This window comes from Lithobates pipiens, unplaced genomic scaffold (assembly GCF_037356315.1).
Source record: "Lithobates pipiens isolate NorthernLeopardFrog02 unplaced genomic scaffold, aLitPip1_a1.2 Scaffold_13, whole genome shotgun sequence".
Lineage (NCBI taxonomy): Eukaryota > Metazoa > Chordata > Amphibia > Anura > Ranidae > Lithobates > Lithobates pipiens.
In genome coordinates, this window is record NW_027507718.1 from 73,179,394 (window position 1) to 73,206,465 (window position 27,072).

Here is a 27,072-nt window from a genome sequence, read left to right on the forward strand (position 1 = left end):
GTGTACTCATTTATGCTGAGCACTGTATATAATATTATAAATAAATAACAGCAATATGTTCAATTGAAACAAATGTCTTTTCTAGGTTTACAAAAAAAGACTGATAGTGCAAAGAGTATTATACTAAATAAATGGAGGTCACATAGGAGAAGACTATCAATCCTATCTATCCTAGAGGACTATCCTATCAAGTATGGTAGATTAAAAAAAATCCTAAATGATCCTATACGATTTTATAATAATCCTCCATGAAACTTCACCATAGAGAGAAATAATGCTAAAGCATTTTTTTGGGGTTAACAAAGGATCCTGCTCCAAAGCATGTTATATGACATAGTGCTTGTCCTGTGTCATTTGGCCCCCTCTAACACCTAAAAAACCTGGCTGATCTGGCATATTGCACATTTTTTGTGACCACTGACATTTATACAGTGATCGATGCTATAAAAATGTACTGGTTAATGTATAAGGGTCACTGGCGGGGAAGGGGTTAAAATTAGAAGGCGATCAAGGGGTTAAAATGTGTTCCCTCATTTGTTTTTCTAACTGTGGGATAGAACTGACTAGAGGAGGAGACATTGTAGTTCCTAGCTAGCAGGAGCAGACGATCTGTCTCTCCTCTCAGAACAGAGATTTGTGTTTACACACACACATATTCCTGTTCTGGCTCTTGTGCCCGCAACCGCAAGCCATGCACATCGGCTCCCCCGCCATGCAGCAGGCGCACCTGCTATAGGGATTTAAAGGGCTGACGTACAGCTACAGCGTTTGTGGAATCGTGTTGACCCGCTGCTGTATAATGACGGCGGCTGGTAGGCAAGTGGTTAAGAACCGAGACTGCGATCACATGACCAGCTCTCTCCTCCTCCACTCCAGACTGTATTGTGTGGTTTTGATTCCCCTGCTGATGTCAATCTTCTGAGCTTGGGAGCTTGGACAAATGTTCTGCCCTCCTCAGAACAATGGGTATCCTTAGAACTGAACATACAAAAAGAGAAGAAGGAGGGCGCACAGACCTTGTGCATTACTAAAGATAACATTTATAAAATATAACAAGAATACTACTCACAAAACGAGCTTTAAAACAAGGCTTATCAATACTCCAGCAATTATGAACTGTATCTCTAGACGCCTGCGACCTGGACCAGATGTTTGACCAGATATTATTCTTGTTATATTTTATAAATACATTTTATCTTTGGTAATACACTAGGTCGGTGCACCCTCCTCGTCCTCCCTCTCTTTTTGTAAGTATCAGTAGGGGAATCTGTCACGCCACTGCATCTCTCAGAGGAGGAAAGGAGAAATCTAGACAGTTATGTGATCGCGATCTCGGCAGTGTTTTGCTTGCATCTATCTAGCAAGGTTACTTTATGGTATAAGCAAGGAAGCTGAGACGTAAACGTGCTTTTACTAAACAAAAATGCTGTACATACAAAACTATTACAATATTAGGAATACAGTTCAAGACTGACAGATTGTCACGGTCCCTACCGTGTCTTTTAGACAGCCAGGCGTGGTCGCGCCCCAAGTGGCTCTGGGTGGTATTGAACTAATGACTGTTTGTTCTTGCTCCTGATTCTTTACCCCTGAGCCACACCTCAGTTCTATTCTGCCTGCTTTCCAGCCATGCCTAGTTTTACTGTGGGCAATTCTGTTTGTACCGGTTACTCTTGGATCAGCTGTGGCAGGTTACCTAATTAGCTGGGTATAAAGCACTGCTTCACTCTAAGGGCTTGGTCAGTTCATTGTCTCTGGTCACCAAATATACCTGTGTTCCTGTGTTCAAAGTTACAGTGTTCCAAGACGGACCCCGGCTTCTGACCCTGGCTTGTATTTAGTTTATGCTGACTTCTGGAATCCCGGACAACGTCTTTCTTCGACGATCCCTTGGCTTTTCCTGTCAAGCCCCCGTGCACAGATTCATAGCCCAGGTAGCTTATCTGTTTGTTACTGTGGGCTGTATCTATTTGCAAGGGAGAGCGTACATCTCTGCACCATGGACTCCAACCTAGTTGGGCCCTCACACAGATATCTATAACAAGTAAAAATGCATAGCAAATAAACAAGGGAAAAAGGAAAAGAAACGCGCTAGACCTAATAACAATGAATATTTATAAAAAATTATGAATGAACCTCTAGGCTGCTGTTCAACTGTGGGATACACACACAATAAAACATAGAGAGCAAATATAGAGCTGCGCCAATAAACATTACAAGGGACAAGGCGTCCCTTGCTCCCTAAACAGACCAAGTATCTCATTTGTTCCTTCTACTTGCTACAAGTAGTCATTCTCCGAGTACACTGAGCTGCATTCTGGTGAAAGAATTATGTTGGTGATCTGCAATTTTTAGCGATAATGCGACATAGCGACAGACAGATCGGACACTTTTGACACATTTCTGGGACTACTGACATATATACAGCAATCAGTGCTATAAAAACACTGTGTGGAGATATTAAGGGCCAGGGAATCGCTGCAATCAAGAGATAAGAATAAAAGCATACATACCCATTGCCATTAAAGTTCGACATTGCGGAGCACTGTAGCGGCTTGCCATGTATGAAGTCTCTCCCCTGAGAGAGTAAAGACACCTGGTATAAGCAAGAAGTTGCAAAAAGTTCTTTAGAAACAAGTCCAGGCTTGTAATACATCAAAGGCCTTGTTCTCCACAGCTCTTGCGGTCTTCCGTCATTCTTTCCATCATGTAATCCCTATTCTCTGGTCTTCCTATGGAGCAAATCAGAGACAGCCTGTGTGGAAAACAAAGCGGATTATCTGTTCCTTCTAATACAGAAACAGTACATCCTGCCCTTTCAGCTACTATCTCTCCTCTAAATAGCTTCTTGCATAGGGAGGAGAGGAAATATACCGATATTTCCCAGAAGATCACTGCTGTTTATTTTGGGAGGTTTGATGTTATGTAGCCTCACTTTCCACTCTTACTGTGAAGTATGCACAAACCAGTCAGAGTAGGAATAAAGTCTCCACTGCAGTGCAACAATATCTCAGTGCATTGTTTCCCCGGGGCAGGGGAACAATGAAGTCAATCTGTCAGATCACTGCAGGCCTCTCACCTCTCTTAAATGACCCAGTGGATTGTTCATTAATTGCAATGGCCATTGTCGCACTTCTCTACACATCGTAGAGTTCCCCATTACAGTCTTTATCATGTCCATGGATATAGGCAATCCTCTCCGCTGTTCCCATTCATATATTGCTTTCTGCCCCAAATGTCCAGATTGCTTGTGGGCTCAAGTTGGCCAAGTTCATAAAGACAGGATCAATTGGCACAACTGCCTTCACTTTAGCGATTTCATCTGCAACTCTGTTATAGTTCTCAAAGTCTGGAACTAGGGGCACGTGCGTCAACATGCCCCACTTTTATGGTGCGGGAATGAGCATCCTTCCAGATGTAGTTCCAGACTTCTTTGTCTCGCCACACCACCTTTACATGAATCATCCATTCATTGGACTTCCATGTGGGCATGCAAGTTGTCAGTCCTTTAAAAACCACCCATCAGTGCAGATAGTGACATGGGAAGAAGGATCCTCCTGAAGAGTCATCACTACAGCTTTCAACTCTGCATACTGACTGGACCCTCCAATTCTGGTGTCCTGCAGGACTGTATCTGTACTTGGGTTGTAGGCTGCTGGTGTCCATTTACACCCAGACGAGGCGACTATGGCTGAACCATCAGTGAACCACGCTGACTCCTTCATGTCTTCTGACAGAGACTCAAAGGGTGGAGCCTCTTGAATAAGGGAAGACTACAGCACAGGAATTTCTTCTTCTGGCTGGGTGATGGTAAAAGTAACAAGCCCTGCCAACTGTTTTGAAACGTATCTAACATCCCCAGCTGCAATACCCCCTCTTTCTTGAAGGTACCACTTCCATTTCATCAGCGTCTGGTTCTGAGCTACAGCTGCCCTAGTGGTCAGTCCATTATCTCTCACCCATCCTGCTATTGGCAATGCAGTATGTATGGTGACTGTCATTTCCTGTAATGGTCTTTACATGTTGAAGTGCTGTGTAGGCATCAAACAGGTACCTCTCTAGGAGCGTGTATCTCTCTAAATCCAAAGAGTATTGCTCTCAGTCCTCTCTTTTCATTTGGCTGCCACAGACTCCAAGATATGGTACCACTCTGCTCCACTACATCCAGCTGAAATGGTACCCCTTGTCTCACGTGTCCTAATCCCTTATGCTGCAAAATAGCTTCTTTAGCAGCCTCAGTCTTTTTTCTGGTGACACACACACACATACATACACACACTGTATCAGCAGGTGTAGTGCTTCAGTTACATCTTTTGTTACAGATATCATGATGTCATCAATGTAGTGAAACACAGCGACTTTCAAACTCAGGGTACTTAAATATGGGACAATTAGTTCATGAAAAATCAATGGAGAATGAACATAGTCTTCAGGAAGCATGCTCAAAGTGTACTGGCGGCCGTCCCACACCACAGCAAACTGTTCTTGACCCTCTGGGTCTATCAAAATCGAGAAGAAAGCATTAGCCAGGTCTATCACAGCATGATATTCTCTTGCCTCTTTAGCAATTTTCTCAACAATTGAGATCATATCAGGTACAGCTGACTAAAATGGAGGAGCCAATTTGTTTAGACCTCTGTAATCCACAGTCATTCTATATGTCCCTTCAGGTTTCTTTACTGGGCACACCAGAGACGAGAAAGGACATACAGAAGGTCTAAGGATCCCTACTCTCAACAGTTCTTGAATAGTCCCCTCAATTTCTTTGGGGCCTCCAGGAAGTCTGTACTGCTTGGAGACAGACTGGCTTCTCTGGTGGAGAATGTAGATAGGGTGGTGAAGGCTGTGGTCAGAGGTCATGCAAAATGGAAACCTAACCAGATACACTTTATCAGGATACCGGAATCTGAGTGTACCCCTTTCAGCCTGAATTGGCTGACCTTGAAGTACATCCATCCTAAGAATATGTTCGAGTAACTCTGATACCAAAACATTTGTCATAATTCTTGATCCCTTGCCAATAGCCAATTTCACCCGTATCCTAACTGCTGGTGTGGTTTGCCCTCCCAAACCTTCTACATAAATCAATGCTTCTTTGCGATGGGAAGGATTTTCTTGCAAAAAAGTCTAACTTCAGCTCCGGTATCGACTAAAGCCATTACATGTGTAGGAAAAGAGGACTCCCCCCACCATACAATGACAGGTGCAAATGGGCGTCGGTCTCCTGCTGTCACTGCTTTCACTGCTATTACAGGAGACTCACCTTCCCATCATAAAGGATAAGGAACCTCCAAATCCCCTTTTCTGATTCTCTCTACCCCCCAAGGATTTGGGTTTGGATTTATGTTCAGTTTTGGGAATTGGTTTGGGGTTAACAGGAGGTGTTATCCTCACTAGGGGTAGCGTTTCTAACCCTGACAGTTTTCCCTGCTAAAGGTTTCCACCTCTTCAGCATTTCTGCAGTATAAATCCCATATATCTAATCTTTAAGTACTCCTGCCTTTAATAGGCCCACCCACATTCTTTCCTAGAAATAACTAGCCTGGTATTCTCTTCACCGCCTGTCTTCTCTCCCACATTCCCTTTCTTCTCTGCAAGCCCATGTGCACACGATCAGACATCCTGACAACAAAATCCGTCGGATTTTGTACGAAACTTGTGTTGCATACACACGGTCGGACAAAGTTATCGGAAAATCCGATCGTACGTAACGTGATGAAGTTATTTTGTTACGACGGGACTACGTTCAGGCTAGTAGCCAATAGCTTTGGTCTAGGAATTTGATCTGAGCATCTTTGTCTGATCGGAATTCTCTACAATCGGACAAAGTCCGATCAGATCATGTCGGAATTTTTTATAGCCCAGCTCTAAAACTTTGTCCGTTGGATATTCCGACGGAAACAGTCCGATGGAGCCCACACACAGTCGGATTATCCGACAACACGGTCCGATCGGACATTTTCCGTCGGATTGTCAGACCGCGTGTACAAGGGCTTAAAGCGGAGGTCCACCCTAAAATGGACCTCCGCTCATCGGAATCCCCCCCCCCTCCGGCGCCACAATCGGCACCTTTCAGGGGGGAGGGGGGTGCAGTTACCTGGATAATCCAGGTAACTGCACCCACTTCCGGGCTAGCTCTCTGCGGAACGGGCGTACGTTACGCCCCCGTTCCGCAAGCGCCCGCCCCCTTCAGCAAGTGCCCCGCTGCCTGCTGGGAAACACACAGCTCCCAGAGGCAGCGGGGACCGTCCGGATTGCGCCGCGCGGCTCGCGCATGCGCAGTAGGGAACCGGGAAATGAAGCCGAAAGGCTCCATTTCCTGATTCCCATACCCAAGATGGCGGCGGGACCCGGCAGCCGAGCGAGCGATCGGCTTCGGGTGCCGACATCGCGGGCGCGCTGGACAGGTAAGTGTCACTATTTAAAAGTCAGCAGCTGCAGTATTTGTAGCTGCTGGCTTTAAAAAAAAAAAAAAAAAAACGCGGAGTCCCGGTGGACTCCCGCTTTAAAGTCATTTTCTGCTTGTATTCTTCCCGTCTGGCCTTCACCTTATCTACTGCCTTGATAGGTTTTGTTTTAGTCTCCTCTAGCTCCCCCAACTGGCTTAACAGGGTAGTGGCTTCATGAATCTGGCTGTTTAATCCCAGGCCACCCAACAAGAACAATAATGGAGCCCTGAGATTAAATGGCGCAGACTTCATCAGCTTAGATCTCAGAGCAGACGTAAAGGGTTCCATATCTGGACCCATCTATTCTGGAATCAGATTTAATATGGTTACACAACCCATCTCACGTAACCTGGAAATACCCTCTCCTATTGATCTCCAGGAGTAGGTATTTTCCAGGTCACTAGGACTAGCGTATACTCGGACTATTCTATCTCGCAGGAGGTCTAATAGTGAAAAATTCACACTAAACTCTCGGGCTTTTCGCATTGCCTGATGTAATTTTTGATCATGGGTTAACATTCCCATAGCCACTGCTTCCTTACCTGACAAAGCCCCTTCATCTCACAAGCGTAGGAGCCAAATCACTAGGGGCTCCCCAGACCTTTGCTTGTCTTGTTTCGCCAGCTCATGGAGTTCAGTTTGTGTAAACTCATGTACTTTTTCAAATTGAATATCTCTGCAGTTGCGATAATGCACCTCCCCATCTGCCATATCCTCTCTATCATGTTGCCTTTTCCTATGCTTAGTAATGAGAGGTCTGGCATACTTTTTCTTTCCCACTAGCAGATCATCATTTGAAATATCAAACTATGTCTTCATCATTTGAGGAGAGCACATACTCACAACCCCAGTTCTGGGATGTGACAATGGTACATACCTTGGCTTTACTAACAGGTTTACAGCCCTTCTTTTTCCTTAAGGCATTATTGATTTGGTCATGAGGGCTGCACACCGCTCCGCTCTTGCAAATTATCAGCCTGACTAGTGGTTGAACATTTACACTCTGAAGCAACTGCTAGCTGTTTTTTTAATACCGTAACTTCTGCCTCTGCCTTCTTCCTTCTATATGATTCAGTATAAATAGCATGAAGGAAGTACCAACTCCCTGTGGACACTGTCCTAGTCTCTTTTTTTTACCTAAACCTAATCCCTTAAAGCTAAAATCTACAAAATGATCTGAGATTTTATCACCCCAAGCCATATTCAAGCGAGAAGCATACATCACAAAATTCTTTAGCAAGAGGCTCCCACTCATTGTCTCTGGCCCAGATAGGTAAGCAATGCACTTTCTTCTGGCCACCAGAACCCTCTGCAGCCTTGCTTTTCCTAAACAGCTTATATAAAATATTTTACCTAGCACAAGCTACACAACACACCACAGAAAAAAAGTCTGCTTCAGTTGAATTATAGCGTAGATCCCGGACAAGCCCCCAAATAGTTTTGCTTGCATCTATTTAGCAAGGTTACTTTGTGGTATAAGCAAGGAATCTGAGACCTCTGCAGTGTGTAAATGTGCTGTTACTAAACAAAAATGCTGTACATACAAAACTATAACAATATTAGGAATATACAGTACAAGACTGACAGATATCTATAAACAAGAAAAATGCCTAGCAAATAAACAGCCTATGGTCAGTAACAGTAGGAATACACTTAAAAGTTACTCAACTCCGGTTACTGTATGTTAGTGATCTCTATTGACAACAATTTTTCTGGAGATCAGGCACCTTCTTGCATGATGAAGTGGCTAGTTTTTATCATAGTCTTATAGAAAAAAGGTATATTTATATCAAAGCACAACAACACAGGCAGTAAAATTAGGTATTTATTTATTTATTTTATTTTTATAAATCACACACAGGAGGGGGATACTAAAATAGAAGGCAGTGCTGATGGTGTATATATGTTAGAGTGGCTTAACAACCACTTTAAGTATGACGGTACAAAGAAAGAAAAAAAGATTGGGAAGAATAGGAAGGAGAAAATTATATAACGAATTGTCCGACACCAGGTCACCATGAATAGCCATCTATTCCTGAATCTAGTGTACCTGCACTGATGGTGACACAAATAGTTCAAAGAACAAGCAAAAATATATATATATTGTATATAAAAATCAATCCTGGTAGCTGCTGCTGCCCACTAGTGATGAATCACCCAATAGCCTATGAACCATATATCCCCTAGATACTGTATATGGTTCATGATCTAATGCTGAATGTAGCGGAGACATGGGAACAAAACTTGGTTTCTAAGTATATTTATCAGGGAAATACATTAAAACTGAAGGCAGATACTAGAAAAAGTTCAAAGTAAACCCTTACATATACCCACTGAAATTGCAAGCTTTAGGTGATACACAGATGAAAGAAATCATCCTGCATAAATTGCACCTGGTTATCTGCTGCCCTCTCTTCTCCACAGCCTTAAAAAAACACAAAGACCAAAGGCTATTTCTCAGCTCTAGCAGGCATGGGGCATGGATCTGACATCACACACCACATAGCATAGATCGGGGAGCGGAGTTTATTCTGAGATATGAGTGGAGGGAAAGGGCACACCACTCTTCACACAGTCTCATAGGAATATATGCTTTCATCTCCTGGGATTCTGTGGTGTGGGATAGCCTGTTAGAAGTGACTACTGCAGATGGCATAAGGAAGAGAGAGAAGACAGAAAACACACTAGGTGTTTTCGATTGAGGCTAGTACATACTACAGAGAGATATTGTTATTTACATTTTAATTTCAGAGGTTTACAACCACTTTAAATGTAATCTAGTTATAGGGCCATTAAAATACTTCAATGTATTTTAAATAAAACTTGAGTTTCCAGTAACCTTCAGCTATCCCCTGCACAGCAATATTCAAAGTGGAAATGAAAGAAGCAGCTCTTTGGGCCAATTAGACTTTTTGGCACTGCACTGTGGTGGGAATTTAATAAATAAAGCTTTTTTGTTAGAGGAGAAAATATGGAGATGACCTTATTACTGAGCTGCTATTACCTCACTATGCATTCACAGTCTTGACTATACTATAGTACTTAAATATACACACATATTATATTATATTTATAATAATATATATATATATATATATATATATATATATATATATATATATATATTGAACTTGGCAGGTGTAAACAGGGCCCAAGCTTGCTGAATCAAAAATGGTATATTAAATATCTAACCGGAACAAAGATAGCTCCAGTGACACCATAAAAAATAAACTTTAGGCATACATACACAAACACTGATTTCTCACTAAAAACTATACATTTGTACTTGGGTCAGCACCCTCCAATATGCTAGGTTAACTTTACTAAAGAAAAATCCTGTTTCCCAGGAATGGTTCCTTGCCCCTGGTCTCGAGTACACCCCGATACACTCAAAATTTTTCTCAGTTAAGGTCAGTATGAAGCAACCAGGTCACCTGCCTGTAGTGATATATTATCGTGGTTAGATAATTAGTAGTTATTATAATGTTGATGTAAGTACTCTTCCATAGCAACCCAATTCTTGCAGAGAGATGCACTATATTGACTTCCAACACAGCACAGAGTCTTGCAACAGATGACAAAATCCAACAGAATATATATGACAACACTAATAAATATTCAGAGTCCCATGTTTCCTAGACCTTGGTGCCTTCATAAACACACACTGAGACAAGACTAAATGCCATGTTATATTCCCAACACACTGAATGGCTGAGCAATTTGATTGGCCGTTTAACAGCTGTAGTCATAAACTGCACAAATTTATATTTTTGAATATTAACATCAACAAGTCCCCTTTAATATGCGCAATTAGATTAACAGATACCACCTTAACACCCTTTTGAGGTGTAGAATGGACTTGTATGGAATGCCTATATCCCTAATCTATATTCTTGCATATTAACATCAACAAATCCCTTTTGATACACCATATAAAATACATGGACATACATATATATACACAATATATGACACACACAAAACACACTACACTGCCTCCAAAAGGTTTCCTCTAGTGGTGGTCAAAAACAGCTTGATGGATGCAAACATAGGATTAGACTATAATGGTGAGTATGCATGACCTGGAATGCCTTTAGATTTCTGCAGAGACAAGTGCAAATTAATAACGTTTAGTCAATGTGCCACTGTACTGTAAATGTATTTTTGATGTAAGAAACTGATTATCAAGTTCTTCTAATCCCCTGTACAACAGTACACAGATGGGAGTGATTGCCAGCACTAGGAAACAATCAGGTATGCTTTGGCTACAGTGGAAATCAAACATCTGATGGTGCGCTCTAGAAAGATTCTGGTAACATAATATTGTCTACACATAACTACAAATACTTTGGCAGGTAAAACAGTTCCCATATATGTAGTTTTTTTTTTTTTAAATGTCTATTCAGCTTTTGGAATACAGCTTTAATAAATAAGTTCTTGCACATTATTATTACATAAACCAGTTATGGAACCACCTAATGATACTCATAAAAGTTTATATTTCACTTCTTTAAAAAACATCAGAACAAAAAAGGTAAGTACACAAAGAAAATTATAGTGTAACCCCTAACCACAATTGCAGTGGGCAAATAAGGATTCAGATGGCTTCACTACTCAACAAGCTTTGCTGAAGCCACTACATTGGTGTTTAACCACTTGAGACCCGCGCTATAGCCGAATGACGGCTACAGCGCGGACCTCCTTTGCGGGGACTACGTCTATTGACATCGTCCCATGCACGAGCGGCCTGCGCGCCCCCTGAGGGGCGCGCGCGGCGCGCTCTGTGATCGGCGAGTCTATGAGACTCGCCTGATCACCGATCCGAGCAAGGGGTCGATCCCGACCCCTTACCACGTGATCAGCTGTCAGCCAATGACAGCTGATCATGTGATACAACGGAGCCGGTAATCGGCTATTATTCCTCCTCACGCTGACAGCGCGAGGAGAAAAAAAAAAGAGCCGATCACCGGCGGCCGTGATCGGGACATTAGTCCCGATCATGGCCAGCTTACCAGTGCCCACCTGCCCCCCCTCAGGAATAAATAAGTGCCCCCCGTAAGTGCCACCCAGCAGTGCCCACAGTGCCACCCAGCAGTGCCCACAGTGCCACCCACAATCTGCCTCAACGGTGCTGCACCCCAGTGCCACATATCCGTGCCCATCAGTGTCATCTACCAGTGCCCATCAGTGCCGCCCATCAGTGCCCAGCAGTGCCACCTATCAGAGCCACCTATCAGTGGTGCCCATCAGTCCCATCTATCAGTGGTACCCATCAGTGCCCCTTAGTGCCACCCATCCGTGCCCATCTTTGCCCATCAGTGCCACCTTATCTGTGCCTATTAGTGCCCACCAGTGCAGCCTATCAGTGCCCACCAGTGCAGCCTATCAGTGCGCCTCATCTGCGCACTTCAATGAAGCAGAAAAATGACCTGTTTGCAAAATTTTATAACAAACTATTAAACATGATTTTTTTTTTTGCATCTTTTTTTGTTTGTTTAGCAAAAAATAAAACTCCCAGCTGTAATTAAATACCAGCAAAAGAAAGCTCTATTTGTGGGAAAAAAATTATAAAAATTTCATTTGGGTACAGTGTTGTATGACCGCGCAATTGTCATTCAAGGTGCATCAGCGCTGAAAGCTGAAAATTGGTCTGGGCAGGAGGGGGGTTTAAGTGCCCAGTAAGCAAGTGGTTAACCACTTCAGGACCGCCGTATTGCCATTGTACGTCAGCACAATGGCACAGGCAGGCAGAATCACGTACATCTACGTGATTGCCTTCCAGCGGGTGGGGGGTCCCATCGGACCCCCTCCCGCTGGATACGGCGGTCCGATTCGGTCCAGGAGCGCTCCGTGAAGAGGGGATGGCCGTTCGTTTTCGGCCACCCCCTCTGGATCGCTCCTGGCCAATGAGAAGCTTCCTCCCCTGTGTATTGTTTACACAGGAAGGAGGAAGTGATGTCATTCTCCTCGGGGCGGTCTTTTTGACCGGACTACGAGGAGAAGAGTAAAAGTAAGTCTGCACGAACACTACACTGACATGTAGGTACACACAGGCACACAAACCCCCCCCGATCGCCCCCCGATCCCCCCCCCGCCCCCCGCCCCCCCTCCCCCCCCAGTCACAGTGTCACTGATTGCATTGATCATTTCTTTACTGATCAATGCATTCAGTGTCAGTTGTGACAGTAAAAACTGTCAGGACAGTTAGTGTTAGGTCCAGGGTAGCCCCCTATCACCCCCCAATAAAGATTTAACCCCCTGATTGCCCTCAGAGTTAACCCTTTCACCCCCTTTTGCCAGTGTCACTAAGCGATCATTTTTCTGATCGCTGCATGTGTCGCTAGTGTCGCTAGGTAGCTAGTTATTTTTTTAGGTTCACCGCCAGGTTTTTATATCGCTAGGTACCCCGATATACTACCCAATAATGTTTTTAACCCCCTGATTGCCGCTAGTTAACCCTTTCACCCCCTTTTGCCAGTGTCACTAAGCGATCATTTTTCTGATCGCTGCATGTGTCGCTAGGTAGCTAGTTATTTTTTTAGGTTCACCGCCAGGTTTTTATATCGCTAGGTACCCCGATATACTACCCAATAATGGTTTTAACCCCCTGATTTCCGCTAGTTAACCCTTTCACCCCCTTTTGCCAGTGTCACTAAGCGATAATTTTTCTGAACGCTGCATCAGTGTCGCTAGTGTCGCTAGGTAGCTAGTTAACTAGGCTCCCAAAAAGTCCCCCACATGTGGTATCCCCGTACTCGGGAGAAGCAGCAGAATTTATTTTGGGGTGTAATTTGACTTCTGCCCATAGCATGTGTGAGCAATATATCATTTAGTGACAACTTTGTGCAAAAAAAAAAAAAGTTTGTAATATTCCCGCAACTTTTGGCAAAATATAAAATATTCCATGGACTCAACATGCCTCTCAGTAAATAGCTTGGGGTGTCTACTTTCCAAAATGGGGTCATTTGGGGGGGTTTTGTGCTATTTTGGCATTTTATGGCCTTCGAAACTGTGATAGGTAGTGAGGAGTTAAATCAAAAATTTGCACCCTTAGAAATCCTGAAGGTGGTGATTGGTTTTCGGGGTGTCGTGCGCGACTAGACTCCCAAAAAGTCCCACACATGTGGTATCCCCGTACTCGGGAGAAGCAGCAGAATGTATTTTGGGGTGTCATTTCACATATAACCATGGCATGTGTGAGCAATATATCATTTAGTGACAACTTTTTGTAAAAAAAAATTTTTATTTTTTTTTTTGTCATTATTCAATCCCTTAGGACAAAAAAAATAAATATTCAATGGGCTCAACATACCCATCAGCAATTTCCTTGGGGTGTCTACTTTCCAAAATGGGGTCATTTGGGGGGGATTTGTACTGCCCTGCCATTTTAGCACCTCAAGAAATGAGATCGGCAGTCATAAATTAAAAGCTGTGTAAATTCCAGAAAATGTACTCTAGTTTGTAGACGCTATAACTTTTGCGCAAACCAAAAAATATACGCTTATTGACATTTTTTTTACTAAAGACATGTGGCTGAATAAATTTTGCCCTCAATGTATGACTAAAATTTAGTTTATTCGATTTTTCTTATAACAAAAAGAAGAAAATATCTTTTTTTTTCAAAATTTTCGCTCTTTTTTCATTTATATCGCAAAAAAAAAAAATCGCAGAGGCAATCAAATACCATCAAAAGAAAGCTCTATTTGTGGGAAGAAAAGGACGCAAATTTCGTTTGGGTGCAATATTGCATGACCGCGCAATTACCAGTTAAAGCAGCGCAGTGCGAAATTGCAAAAAGACCTCTGGTCCTTAAGGTGTTTATTGGTCCGGAACTGAAGTGGTTAAAGAATCATATTTTGTATCTGGGGTCTGAGTGCCCCCATTTGAGGATTTCCCAATTATTTTACAATGTTGTCTGTAGTCTTCATCTCCTGTATTTGACAGCGGATAGGTTTTAGTTTGGTTATCAGTATTTTCCTTATGCATACACCATTCTTAGTTTTTACTAGATAACATCTGAGAGCTGGCAGCCATATTTAATGGGTTTTTTAAGTGGTTAATGATCTTGCAGGCCTGTTTTACTTTTTACCTTACAGTTTGATCAGGTAAGGTGGAATAACCTTGAGTTGCATCTGCTTTCTTGTCATAGAGGAGCACAATGCTTTTCTCATGAACAAATTAAATTGTAAACCTGTGCCATTAGATCAAAATAGCAAAGGCAAATCAAAGTGGAGGCTAACAGCCTTCTCAATTAGTACACATGTAGTTAGAGAGAATTAGGACTGAAAACCATATTCAGAAAAAAGTAATGGCTTTATGTGTGCCATATTGAAAAAAAAATTAAAGACTTTCGAAATCTGTTGAGGAAAAATGTATGGCAAGCATCTAATTTGAACTCACTTGAAATTCAAGTCTAGAGAAAACCAGCTTTCTCAGTTAACAAGGAAATTATGCAGTTTTATTAAAAACTACCATCATGAAAAAACTTCACAACCTGAATAGAGTTTACATAATATGGCACAACATTTATGTGGTCTTAAAAATATTGAATGAGGATCACACAATCTCTAGCACCATGCTGCAATAAAAAAATTCAAAAAAATTGTGGACATTTTCTTCAATCTGCACAATCATTGCTGATCAGCAGTATACTTTATGCTACTTTGGAGCATTTCTGTAATCAATTCACTTAACATGACTTAGAAACAACAACGATATCTTTCCCACCTGCAGATCAGATGAAAACACTACCATCAGAGAGTAATGGCCCATACAGACGATCGGCCGAAAAATAACGCTTTTGATGCAATCATACAATAACGGGATCGTTAGTACAGAGCTTTCAAGAGTCGATCACGACAGTTCATCCAATAATATCTGGTCGGACAAACACAAAATATATTCTCATACGATACCAGATCGTACGATTTTCGTTTTAATCAGTACAGTTGTCATCCGAAAATACAATACAAATACACTAAAACACATGACATCACTTCCAATTTTTTATTCTGTTGTACGAGAATTTTCATAACTTTAGTAAACTCTTCAGGTTCGATATACGATATTATACATGTTTGAAATCATTCTGAAAAAATATATTGTTCTCCTTTCCTCTCCACCCCTAACTTCTCTTTGGAGATCGATATCATGTACCTTTCTAACATAATGATCATTTTAAACAAACTCAATTACGTTTCTTGATGATTTGTAACTTATACATATGTTTCCTTTGTCCTTAGAATACAATTTCTTTGGGCATGTGCACTTATGTGAAAGACAGGAGGTCCTGAGGAATCGCGTTTTCCGTGAAAACGCATTGACCTAAACTCTCTATTTCGACCAATAGCAATGCATATTTGCAGTGGACAATGTTTGTTGGTATTAATATGACATTTTATATGAGTTTTTAGATATCGTATTGTCAGAAATAAAATGTTGTATGTTTCTATATATGAATCTATCTGCATGCTCACTGGAGGGGTATTTAAAATCCTACCATTTACTCTTTTGTGCTATATACTTTTAACGACTTCCCGACCGGCGCATGCCAATGTACGTCAGCAGAATGGCACGGACAGGCAAATGGGCATACCTGTACGTCCCTTTAAATTTGCCGCCGTGCCATCAAACGCTTATAGCATTTTTTTAACCAAAAATATGTAGAATACTACTACAGAATTACAGAGAAAGGGATTTTATGGTGAGTAAAAAAAGCTCCTTTGATAGACAACTGGGACGTCCCCAAGCAGTGCCAAACGAGGGGTGGGAAACCAGCATAAAAACTTCACCCACAATGGCATGTGGGAACTAGTATAAAAAAAAAAAAAAAAAAAAAAAAAAACTTTACCCACAAAAAACAACAGTGTGTAGGAATAACCAAAAACCTTTTTATCCACAAAAAAAAAGGGTGCTCCTCAACTGGGTCACTACCTACAAACCGCATCAGAACTGTGGTAACAAATGCAACAGTGCATTTACTTAAAAAGGTACTGTGTTTTTACCAAAAAAAAAAAAAAAACAGGAAAAAAATGTAAGTGCAATTGCAATTACAAGGCCGTCTGCAAAACTGGCATCATCGATATTTGAACACAAAAATTAAATCTTATACTTATGCGGTGAACACTTAGATCTTTTCTTTCTACCCATGACCTGGCGTCCTTGCTGAGATCTAAGGAGACATGAGAGAAGTTTATGGTTCGTGTTAACCCTTTTGATACCTGCTTACATGGCCACCTGTTTGCACAGGGGTCCATGCCATAAGGTGAGAGTGCTTAGCTAGACTGGAGGTGGAGGGATTGTCACGCTATTGTGAGAAAAAAAAAATAATTACTTATGTCAGTGCTACAGTTTGAATTTAAAACCTATTTGTGTGAACTGTCCCTTTTTGGGGACTACAAACAGGTTTGAGTAGAACCCCTGGAAACATTCCGATTCCGGAACAGGTACTATCACCCTGCGACTCAGCAGGACCCTTACCACCCCCATTAGGGCTACCCGGCAAGCCGGGAGTATGGGTATGCTGGAGGGGAAGAATCTGTTTTTCAGCCAAGAGAGGAACTCTATCTTGTAGCCTGAGGAAATCAGACCCTTTAGTCGGACAGCCGAGATGCCTACCGGACTGCAAACTCCCGAAGGCGACCCCCCACCTGTCTTGCGGGCGAGGGCAAACCTTCATACTGTAGCACTTTTGCTTCTGGTTCCAGGGACGATTTTGTCCTTCAGAAGTCCTCCTGTCAGGCTGGGAACGCTTAGCCGAAGCCCCGTGCGAACGAAAAAGCCGCTTGTAAGTGAAAAATGAGGGCCCTTGCTCACGGCGTGGCTCCTTAGCCTTCCTGGCCTGTGGGAGTAGTGTACTCTTATCACCTGTGGCATTTTTAATAATGTCATCTAATGAGGCTCCAAAGAGCCAGTCGCCAAGGAAGGGAAGATCCGTCAGGGCTTTTTTTTTTTAGAAGCCTTGTCAGCTGACCAGCATTTTAGCCAAATCAGGTGCCTCAGCACCACTGGTGACACTGAAGCCCTGAATAACAGAGGGAGAGTATCCAGAGCCGCGTCACAAATGTACTTAAGGCCTAGCACTAATTGGTCTGCTAGTTCCACGCAGACAGGAGAAGCCTGTTGCTCTCCCAATTCGCAGTGCAAACGTTTTGCCCACCATCCTAACTGCTGTTGGCTGAGGGGCTCTTCCCGCAGGACTCACCACCCTGAGTTCTGCGCCGTCCAGCTAAGAGTGCCTGTGTCAGCTCCCAGATGCATAGGAGACAACACCGCGCTGTGCAGAGCTGCTCTGAATGCCGCTGAAACTTAAAAAACGTGTTCAGGATTCAAGAAAATGGCAGACGAGCGTCCAGTATAAAGGACATAATAATAACAGGGAAAATGGCCGCCAAACTACAGGAAGATGAGACAAGGCATGCTGCTCCCTGGTCACACCAAAAATGGCCGCCGAGCACTGTATACCATGAGGGACAGTGAAAAAACAGGCAGAGAAATGGCAGTGAAACAGCTCTACAGCGATCAACAGACACAGCCTCCAGACACCTCCAGGAAAATACCTACACACATCCAGGGCACAGCCAACCAGCGCAGTCCCCCCCAGGTGAGAGCCCCCCCGGAGAGCCCCTGTCTATGGCACACACACCGCTCAGCAACCCAAGCAGTATCCCCCACAGGGAAGGGGGGAGGGAAGATAGGGACAGGGAGAGAAGAGAGGGAGGTGAGGGACCCCCGAATTGACCTTACAGGGAATGCTCAGCTGCTCAGCCCCACCGAGGCAGGGAGAGCTGTACTTACTAGTCCTAAAGAGCTGGGAGACATTCCATCACAGACCCACTCTCTGATCAGTACGGGGTGGCTGCTGGCCTGGCACCCTATGACGCAGACATCAGTAGCCCGGTCATATGTGTGCCTCGGAGCATATACGCACAGCGACCACCACTGGAGCTGGGGAATGTCGTGGCTGACCCAGCATGGAGCTCTGGTCTGCACACACTCACTGGCCAGGCTGTTGATAGCAGATCACAGGATCTTTAATCTTGCGCAAAAAGCAAAGCTTCTGCAGAAAAATCCACAGACCGATGGGCCCGCAGGGTTCCTAGGTCCTTCTTCTCTAGGCAGAAAAAAACTGAAGCTGAAGCTGCAGTGGCAGGCTGAGGGGTTGTTACTTAAGGGACCCCCCCCCCTTGGTGCGGAACTAGAAAGTTCTAGTTTTATTATCACATGTGAACATGTTCTGCCTAGTCCTCTCCTGAAGGTTGCGTAACAACCCAATGGTCTAAGAAAGGAGCTGTGTTAGTCGGTGAACTTAAGAGAAAAAAGGAGTCAATTTTGTTTGGGAGCCACATCGCACGACCACGCAATTATCAGTTAAAGCGACGCGGTGCAGAATCGTAAAAAGTGGTCTGGTCTTTGGCCAGCAAAATGGTCTGGGGCTTAAGTGGTTAACAAGGAGAGCACCCTCCACTGGCACATATTTAGTCAAAAAAAACCTATACACATCCAACAAATAAACTTCTGTTAATATGTACAAATCAAAGTCAATCAACATTTTATGGTAGGAGGGCACGCCAAAGAACCTTCTTTTTTATTTATGTAGAAGAATATGCTAGAAGACAAGTAGAAAGAAACAGTTAGTGAAATTTAGAAGAATGACTGAAAAGACGGGAGGAGGAGGGGAAAAAAAAAAAAAAAAAAAAAAAAAAAAAAAAAAAAAAGGTGGGTGACAGGGGGTTAAGGGGGAAAAACAATGTTAAAAGTGGTTGTAAACCCTTACAAACCACTTTGACCTACAGGTAAGCCTAGATTAAGGCTTACCTGTAGGTCCAAGAAATACCTACATGGTTTAGGAGATATTTGCCAAAAGACAGGCACAGCTGTCTACGACGCATTCGCTGTAGACAGCGGCACGCAGGCGCACTGAGCGCGCCGCTGTTAACGGCAATATGCCGCCAGTAGCGGCTCCCGTGCACATGCGCGGGAGTGACGTCATCGTGGCTCCGTCGAATGACAGCGCCGGAGCAGCGAGACACACCAAGAATATGGAGGCTCCGGAATACAGGGGACAGCGGTGACTTAACTGGCTCCTGTGTCGGGTAAGTGACACATAATGGGCTACTATGCGATGCATAGTAGTCCATTATGCTTTACCTTTGCAGGGAATCAAAGAGGAAGTAAACCCATCAGGGTTTACTTCCTCTTTAACTAAAATACTAACCAGCAGGATGTGGCTATAGGACCCATGATACGCCTGTTATACCACTAAAAAAATTTTAAACATGGTCTTGTCATCTATTGACTCAAACATAGTATTTCAGACTATCAAGCTCAATTGCAAGTTGTCCTTTCAAGGCTACTAATATTACCGGTATATGTAGAATATCCATTATTGAAACGGTTTTATCCACCAGGAATTTGTATTTTCTAGGGATGTTTTAAATGAAATACATCCCCGTTTCCAAGAATGTCAGTTATTCCCAACTTTCTTAATTTTAAGGCGAGTCAAGCTCTTAGCACCACACTGGTGTATACAATGTAATAGTTTGACTTCTGTGTACAGATGCAACAGAGAAAAGTCTAAGTGCACATCTTCAACATATAATAGCAAACAATCAAAGTTTCTATCTGGCAGAAGAAACAATTAAGTACTGTCCATGATACTTTATTTGCACTAATATACAGTTTTTTCATGAAATGTTTGTTCACCAATGCCAGAAGTCTGTCAAGCAAAATAGGTGAGTTGGAAGCTCTGGTGCATCAGGAGAGCTATGATGTAATCAGTATTGCTGAAACTTGGCTTCATTCCTCACATGACTGGGCTATCAATATTCCTGGCTATGCACTCTTTCGGAAAGACAGAGTAAAAAGGAAAGGTGGAGGGGTCTGTCTGTATGTGAGAAGTGATCTCAAAGCGAGTGTGAAAGAGGACCTGGTGGATGGAGAGTGTGATGAGTCTGAAGCATTATGGGTGGAACTACATACAGATATGCATAGTTCAAAGTTAATCATTGGCGGTTGTTATAGACCACCCAATGTTAATGAGGAGGTGGAGACTCAGCTCCTTGCATAGATAGAAAGGGCTGGGACAGTGATAATAATGGGGGATTTTAACTACCCAGAAATTGACTGGAGTACTGGGACAATTAAAGGGCAAAAATGTATAAACCTATTAAAGGACAATTTTATGGTCCAGTTTATTGAGGCCCCAACTAGGAATGATGCTCTGTTGGACCTGGTAATCTCAAACCATGCAGAGCGTATTACTAATGTTCAGATAAAGGAACACCTGGGTAGCAATGACCATAACATGATTTCATTTGATGTTAGCTGTAAGCAAAAATCACATACAAAAACAAACACTTAATTTCAAGAGAGCAAATTTTCCAAAGGATGAGGGCTGCTCTCCAGGACTTAGATTGGGAGAGAATATTGGCATCAATGGGCACAGAACAGAAATGGGAATTTTTCAAAAAGACTGTTTGTGATCTCACTGCAAAGTATATTGCCATGGACAATAAGTTTAAAAGGCTAAAAATAAAACCTATATGGCTCACGGCCAAAGTAAAAAAAGCTATAAACTATAAGAAAAGAGCTTTTAAAAAATATAAAAACCAAGGAACACTAGTGTCATTTAAATGTTACAAAGAATATAACAGAATATGTAAAAAGGAAATCAAGGATGCGAAAATTCAAAACGAAAGACAGATTGCAAAAGATAGTAGGACAAACCCCCAAAAATGATTCAAATATATTAATAGTAAAAAGGTCAAGTTTGAGCATGTAGGCCCTTTACAAAAAAATCTGGAGTGGGTGACTGGGGACAAAGATAAGGCTAATTTATTAAATAATTTCTTCAGCTCTGTGTATCCAAAGGAGCATGGGGGAGCTCATGTCCATAATGGAGGTGGTAGTGACACAGCCCCAAATCCACAATGGCTCAAAAGTGATATGGTCCAGAAATATTTGGACAGAATAAAGGTGGATAAAGCACCTGGACAGGATGGCATCCACCCACGGATCCTAAAAGAATTGAGCTCTGTAGTTTCAAAGCCATTGTATCTAATTTTTAGGGATTCATTAATGACAGGAATAGTACTACTGGATTGGCGCAGGGCCAATGTGGTGCCTATATTTAAAAAGGTAACAAAGTCTTTACCAAGTAACTATAGACCTGTTAGTTTAACTTCTATAGTTGGGAAGATACTGGAGAGATTAATAAAAGGCCACATAGACAGAGTTCTTGTAGGAAAAAAATATTTTAAGCAACAGACAGCATGGATTCATGAAAGACAGAAGTTGTCAGACAAACCGGATTTCTTTTTATGAGGAGGTAAGTAAAACCAGAGAGGTGGCAGTGGCAGTGGCATACTTGGATTTTGAAAAAGCGTTCGATACAGTTCCGCACACACGGCTCATGTGTAAGGTAAAGTCTACAGGCTTGGAAATATCAGTTTATAAATGGATAGAAAACTGGCTAAAAGACAGAATTCATAGAGTTATGGTTAATGATTCTTACTCTGAATGGTCTAAGGTTATCAGTGGTGTACCCCAAGGTTCAGTGCTGAGACCCTTACTTTTTAATACCTTTATAAATGATATTGGGTCTGGGATCAAAAGTAACATTTCCGTCTTTGCAGATGACACCAAGCTATGCAGTGGCCTCAATGCTCTGTCTAATTGGGCGACTATGTGGCAGATGAGGTTTAATGTTGAGAAATGTAAAGTTACGCACTTGGTGGCAAAGAATATGCATGCATCATACATTCTAGGGGGAATACAACTGGGGGAATCCATTGTGGAGAAGGATCCGGGGGTTTCAGTAGATCATAAGCTCAATAATATCAAGCAATGCCAAGCTGCGGTTTCCAAAGCAGGCAAAGTCCTTTCTTGTAATAACGATTTCAGCCCCGGACCATTTTGCTGGCCAAAGACCAGACTACTTTTTGCGTTTCAGCACTGCGTCGCTTTAACTGACAATTGCGCAGTCATGCGACGTGGCTCCCAAACAAAATTGATGTCTTTTTTTCCCACAAATAGAGCTTTCTTTTGGTGGCATTTGATCACCTCTGCGGTTTTTATTTTTTGCGCTATAAACAAAAATAGAGCGACAATTTTGAGAAAAAAAATGCATTATTTTTTATTCTTTGTTATAATAAATATCCCCCAAAAATATATAAAAAAAAACATTTTTTTCCCTCAGTTTAGGGAGATACGTATTCTTCTACATATTTTTGGTAGGAAAAAAAATAAAACCGCAATAAGCGATTATTGCTTGGTTTGCGCAAAAGTTATAGCGTGTACAAAATAGGGGATAGTTTTATGGCATTTTTATTAATAATAATTTTTTCGACTAGTAATGGTGGCAATCAGCGATTTTTATTTTGACTGCGACATTATGGTGGACACATCTGACATTTATACAGAAATCACTGCTATACAAATGCGCAGAGATCAGCGTCACTTGTTACTAGGCAGAACGGGGAGATGCTGTTTACAATGGCATCTCTCCGTTCAGCCGCCCCGTGAGACGATCGCGGGATTAAAGATTGGACATATCTGTACGCCAATATGCCTGACCGTGCCATTCTGCCGACGTACATCGGCATGCGCTGGTCGAGAGAGAGAGAGAGAGAGAGAGAGAGAGAGAGAGAGAGAGAGAGAGAGAGAGAGAGAGAGAGAGAGAGAGAGAGAGAGAGAGAGAGAGAGAGAGAGAGAGAGAGAGAGAGAGAGAGAGAGAGAGAGAGAGAGAGAGAGAGAATTTTGCCCCTGTTCAAATCATTAGCAAGACCTCATCTGGAATATGCAGTTCAGTTTTGGGTACCAGTTCTTAAAAAGGATATTGGGGAACTGGAGAAAGTGCAGAGAAGGGCAACCAAACTGATAAGAGGCATGGGGGAGCTCAGCTATGAGAAAAGATTAGAGGAACTGAATTTATTCACTCTTGATAAGAGGAGATTAAGGGGGGATATGGTCAACGTACAAATATATAAGGGGTCCATAAAGTGAACTTGGTGTTGAGTTATTCCCTTTACAGTCAACAAAGAGGACAAGGTGGCACTCTTTACGTCTAGAGGAAAACAGATTTCTTCTCCATATATAATATTTCTTCTCCAAATATAGAAAGGTTTCTTCACAGTAAGAGCGGTGAAAATGTGGAATAGACTCCCTGCAGAGGTGGTTCTGGCCAGCTCAATAGATTGCTTTAAGAAAGGCCTGGATTATTTCCCAAGTGTACATAATATAACTGGGTACCAAAATTTATAGGTAAAGTTGATCCGAGGAAAATCCGATTGCCTCTCGGGGGATCAGGAAATAATTTTTTCCCCCTGCTTTAGCAAATTGGATCATGCTCTGCTGGGTATTTTTGCCTTCCTCTGGATATAGAATTGGGTATATGGGATTGTATGATATAATTTTTTTTTATTTTTTTTGTGGTTGAACTGGATGGACTTGTGTCTTTTCTCAACCTGACTAACTATGTAACTATGACAAGTGGCGGCATTTGATGGGGTACAAGAGGCTGCATTTGATGGGCACAGTGGTGACATTTGATGTTTTTTTTCAGTATTTTTCAGAATTTTGTTTGTTTGTGACCACCCCCAAAAAAATGTACTGCAAGGATCTTGAAGAAGGGGATATACCCCGAAAGCTTGTCCTGAAAAACTGTACGTTAGTGCAAATAAATAAAGTATCACAGACAGTACTCAATTGTTTTTGTTGCAAGTGCACCAATACGGCAATACAACCATTTCTGCATGTTCATTTAGATAAAACATATTTAACCCTTGCAGGACATACATTAGTGCCTCCAGGTGGCCAGGTCCATACGCCGTACAGACCTCATTTCTCCCTCTCCAATAAGCTCATGGTTACTTCAATGACCATAAACTTATATCATAATTGTTCAGCAGACTCTGTTCTCACCAGCTTCAGGTGCTGCATGGGGCTTGGAGGTATCCAGATGTGTTGCCCCCTGCCAGTCAGATTACCCCCTGTACTGCCCCGCACCCCTGATCCATCAGCGCTCCCAGCCGCATTCCTCCTTCCCCTCCCGCCACCTGCAGCTTCTGCCTGCACTAAGCTCCGGTGATCTGTCAGGCTTAGGGAGCTTGGGGATAGTTGTGGCTTGGGGGGGGGGGGGGGGGCTTGGCAAACATGTGTTTACCAAGCCCCTCCACCTGTAGTACATGTCCACTGACAGCTGATACATAGTAATCAGCGCGTGTTACTATGTATCAGAATGTCATTTTATGAATGAATTATTATTCATTCATGTGAAGTGCTGCAGAGAAAGGAACGATCTTCAGTCCCTTTCTCTGTCTCAAAAAAAGAGATATGGGGGTCTGTTTAGATCTCTGATATCTCACCAAAAAAAAAAAACAAACCCTCACCTCTCCACGATGATGATACTCTGCACCCAGAGTCCAACCTTATTTAAGCCAATTAAAGCCTCTGGCTCTAATCATGTGGTTTGAAAAAAAAAAAAAAGTATGAGTCCAGCATCCTGCAGGGGGGCAGCGCCCCTAATGAAACGGCTGCTCCTGGATAGACCCCTTTCACATTGAATGGACTCTGTCAAGCAGATCCGCCTACTCAGTGGGGGATCTGTCTGCTGATTGCCGCTGAGCAAGTGGATGACAGATCCACATCCGCCCCAATAATAGTGGTCGGATGGAAACAGACCACCTGTACATTTCCATCAGATAACATCCGATATGCTAGATGGATGGGGAATGGGATCCCCATCTGTCTGTTTTTAGCAGACTGGACTGGATCGGATGCAGGCGGGTGTAAACAGACATGTCCATTTACATCAGCCTCTCCATAGAGAACAATGGGTGGTCCCTGCTTGTGTGAAAGGGGTCATAAGGTCTTGTTCACACAGGGCATACACAGCGTACCTTTACAAGGATGCACAGGTGTTCTGTGCATCTCTGTGCAGGCAGTCCCATTGATGTAATATGGGATGTAGCAATTGCACAAACAGAGCCATTGCTCCCAATTTTACATCCATGTAGGTATGCATGCATGTCCCTGAGCTGACACTGTCTGCGTTTGGGGTCAAGTACCCATACCCACCTGGATGTCAGATTGGGAACAGCAGCTATGCCTGTGCAGCTGTTGCAACCCAATTGACATAAATGGGACTGCCTGTATGGGGATGCATAGAACACCTGTGCATCCCTGTGCAGGTAAACATGGCCTTCCATGGGCATACACTTTAGCATGCCACATGTGAATGATGTTTTAGTAGCAATTTAGCAGGAATTTTGTACGTTATGTTTATGTGCACTATTAACGATATGATGAACATTTGCGCAATTATTGCGGAGCCCAATAAAAAAAAAAAAAAAGTCTGTAGCACTTTTTTTTATTCTACACGTCATGTGCTTTCAGAAAATGTCTAATTTGAGGGGTCTTTTCAAATTCTGAAAGCTCTAAGTAAAAAATGGTATCCTCTAGATTTTTAGAGTAAATGGTTTTTATTTACAGTTTTGCGTACCTTCAGTTTTCCCCATTTCACAAAAAGGGGCAATTTAAAATGTACAAATATATACAAATATTTTACAAATTCTGAAAGCTGTAAGTGAAAAAGCAAAACCTCCAGATTTTCAAATACATTTTTGCCTAAGTCTGATTTTCACTATTTCTCAAAAAAGCACAATTTAAAATTTACAAATATGTTATTTATTAACTCAATACAGGTTAAGCTTTTATATTTAGTAGGAATTTAGCAGGAATTTTGAAAAATTTGCTGTATTTATATCTGCTAAAAATGATTTTAGAAAAGTTTTCGCAAATATATTGTTTGATAAACATTTGCACAAATATTGTGGGGCCTTAAAAATCAGTAGCACCTTCTTTTTATACTACTGGTCCTATGCTTTCAGAAAATATATGTTTGGGGAGGGGTCTTTAACAAACTGGAAGCTTTAAAAAGGGAACAAAAGAAAACCTCTAGATTTTTTAGAGCAACATGGTTTATTTATATTTTTGCATACGTTCGGTTTTCACCATTTTTCAAAAAGGCGTAATTTAAAATTATTTATTTATTAACTCAATACAGGTTAAGCTTTTATATTTAGTAGGAATTTTGTAAAATGTACTGTGTTTTTATCTGTCAATAAGGATTTGAGTGTATTTTTACAGAATATATTGATTTGACATTTGCTCAAAAATGATTGTGCCCTAAAAATCAGTAGCCCCTTATTTGTATTGTACTGGTCATGTGTTTTCAGAAAATATATGGTGGGGGGGGGTCATTAACAAACTCTGAAAGCTGGAAGGGAAAAAATTACAAAATTGGCCTGGCTACCCGAGTGTAAAAATAGAGCCCAGGACCTGGCCGCGAAAGGGTTGAAAGTATCCTCTTACATTTATATACCAATGCAGTATGGACACAAATCTCTCTGCTTTTTTTCCCACCTTTTTTCCCCCTTGCACACCTTTGGAGCAGCTTATCGCCTTGTAAGCATTGACAGTAGGTGCCTTAATCCAATGCCTTTAGTCTAAATAAGCCATTTGTTTTATTTGTAACAGAAAAACCTGGGTTTTTTGCAATAACAATGGTTAGGGTAAGATTATCACCATAATTTGCCATGATACAGTTAAGAAACACAATGGC

At 42.2% G+C, this 27,072-nt stretch overlaps 1 protein-coding gene across 2 annotated transcripts in view; it reads right to left on the reverse strand.

Moving 5' to 3' along the window:
- Nucleotides 1-27,072, reverse strand: part of FOCAD (focadhesin) — a 346,212-nt gene that overhangs the window by 267,295 nt on the left and 51,845 nt on the right. The gene's annotated exons all lie outside the window — the stretch shown is intronic.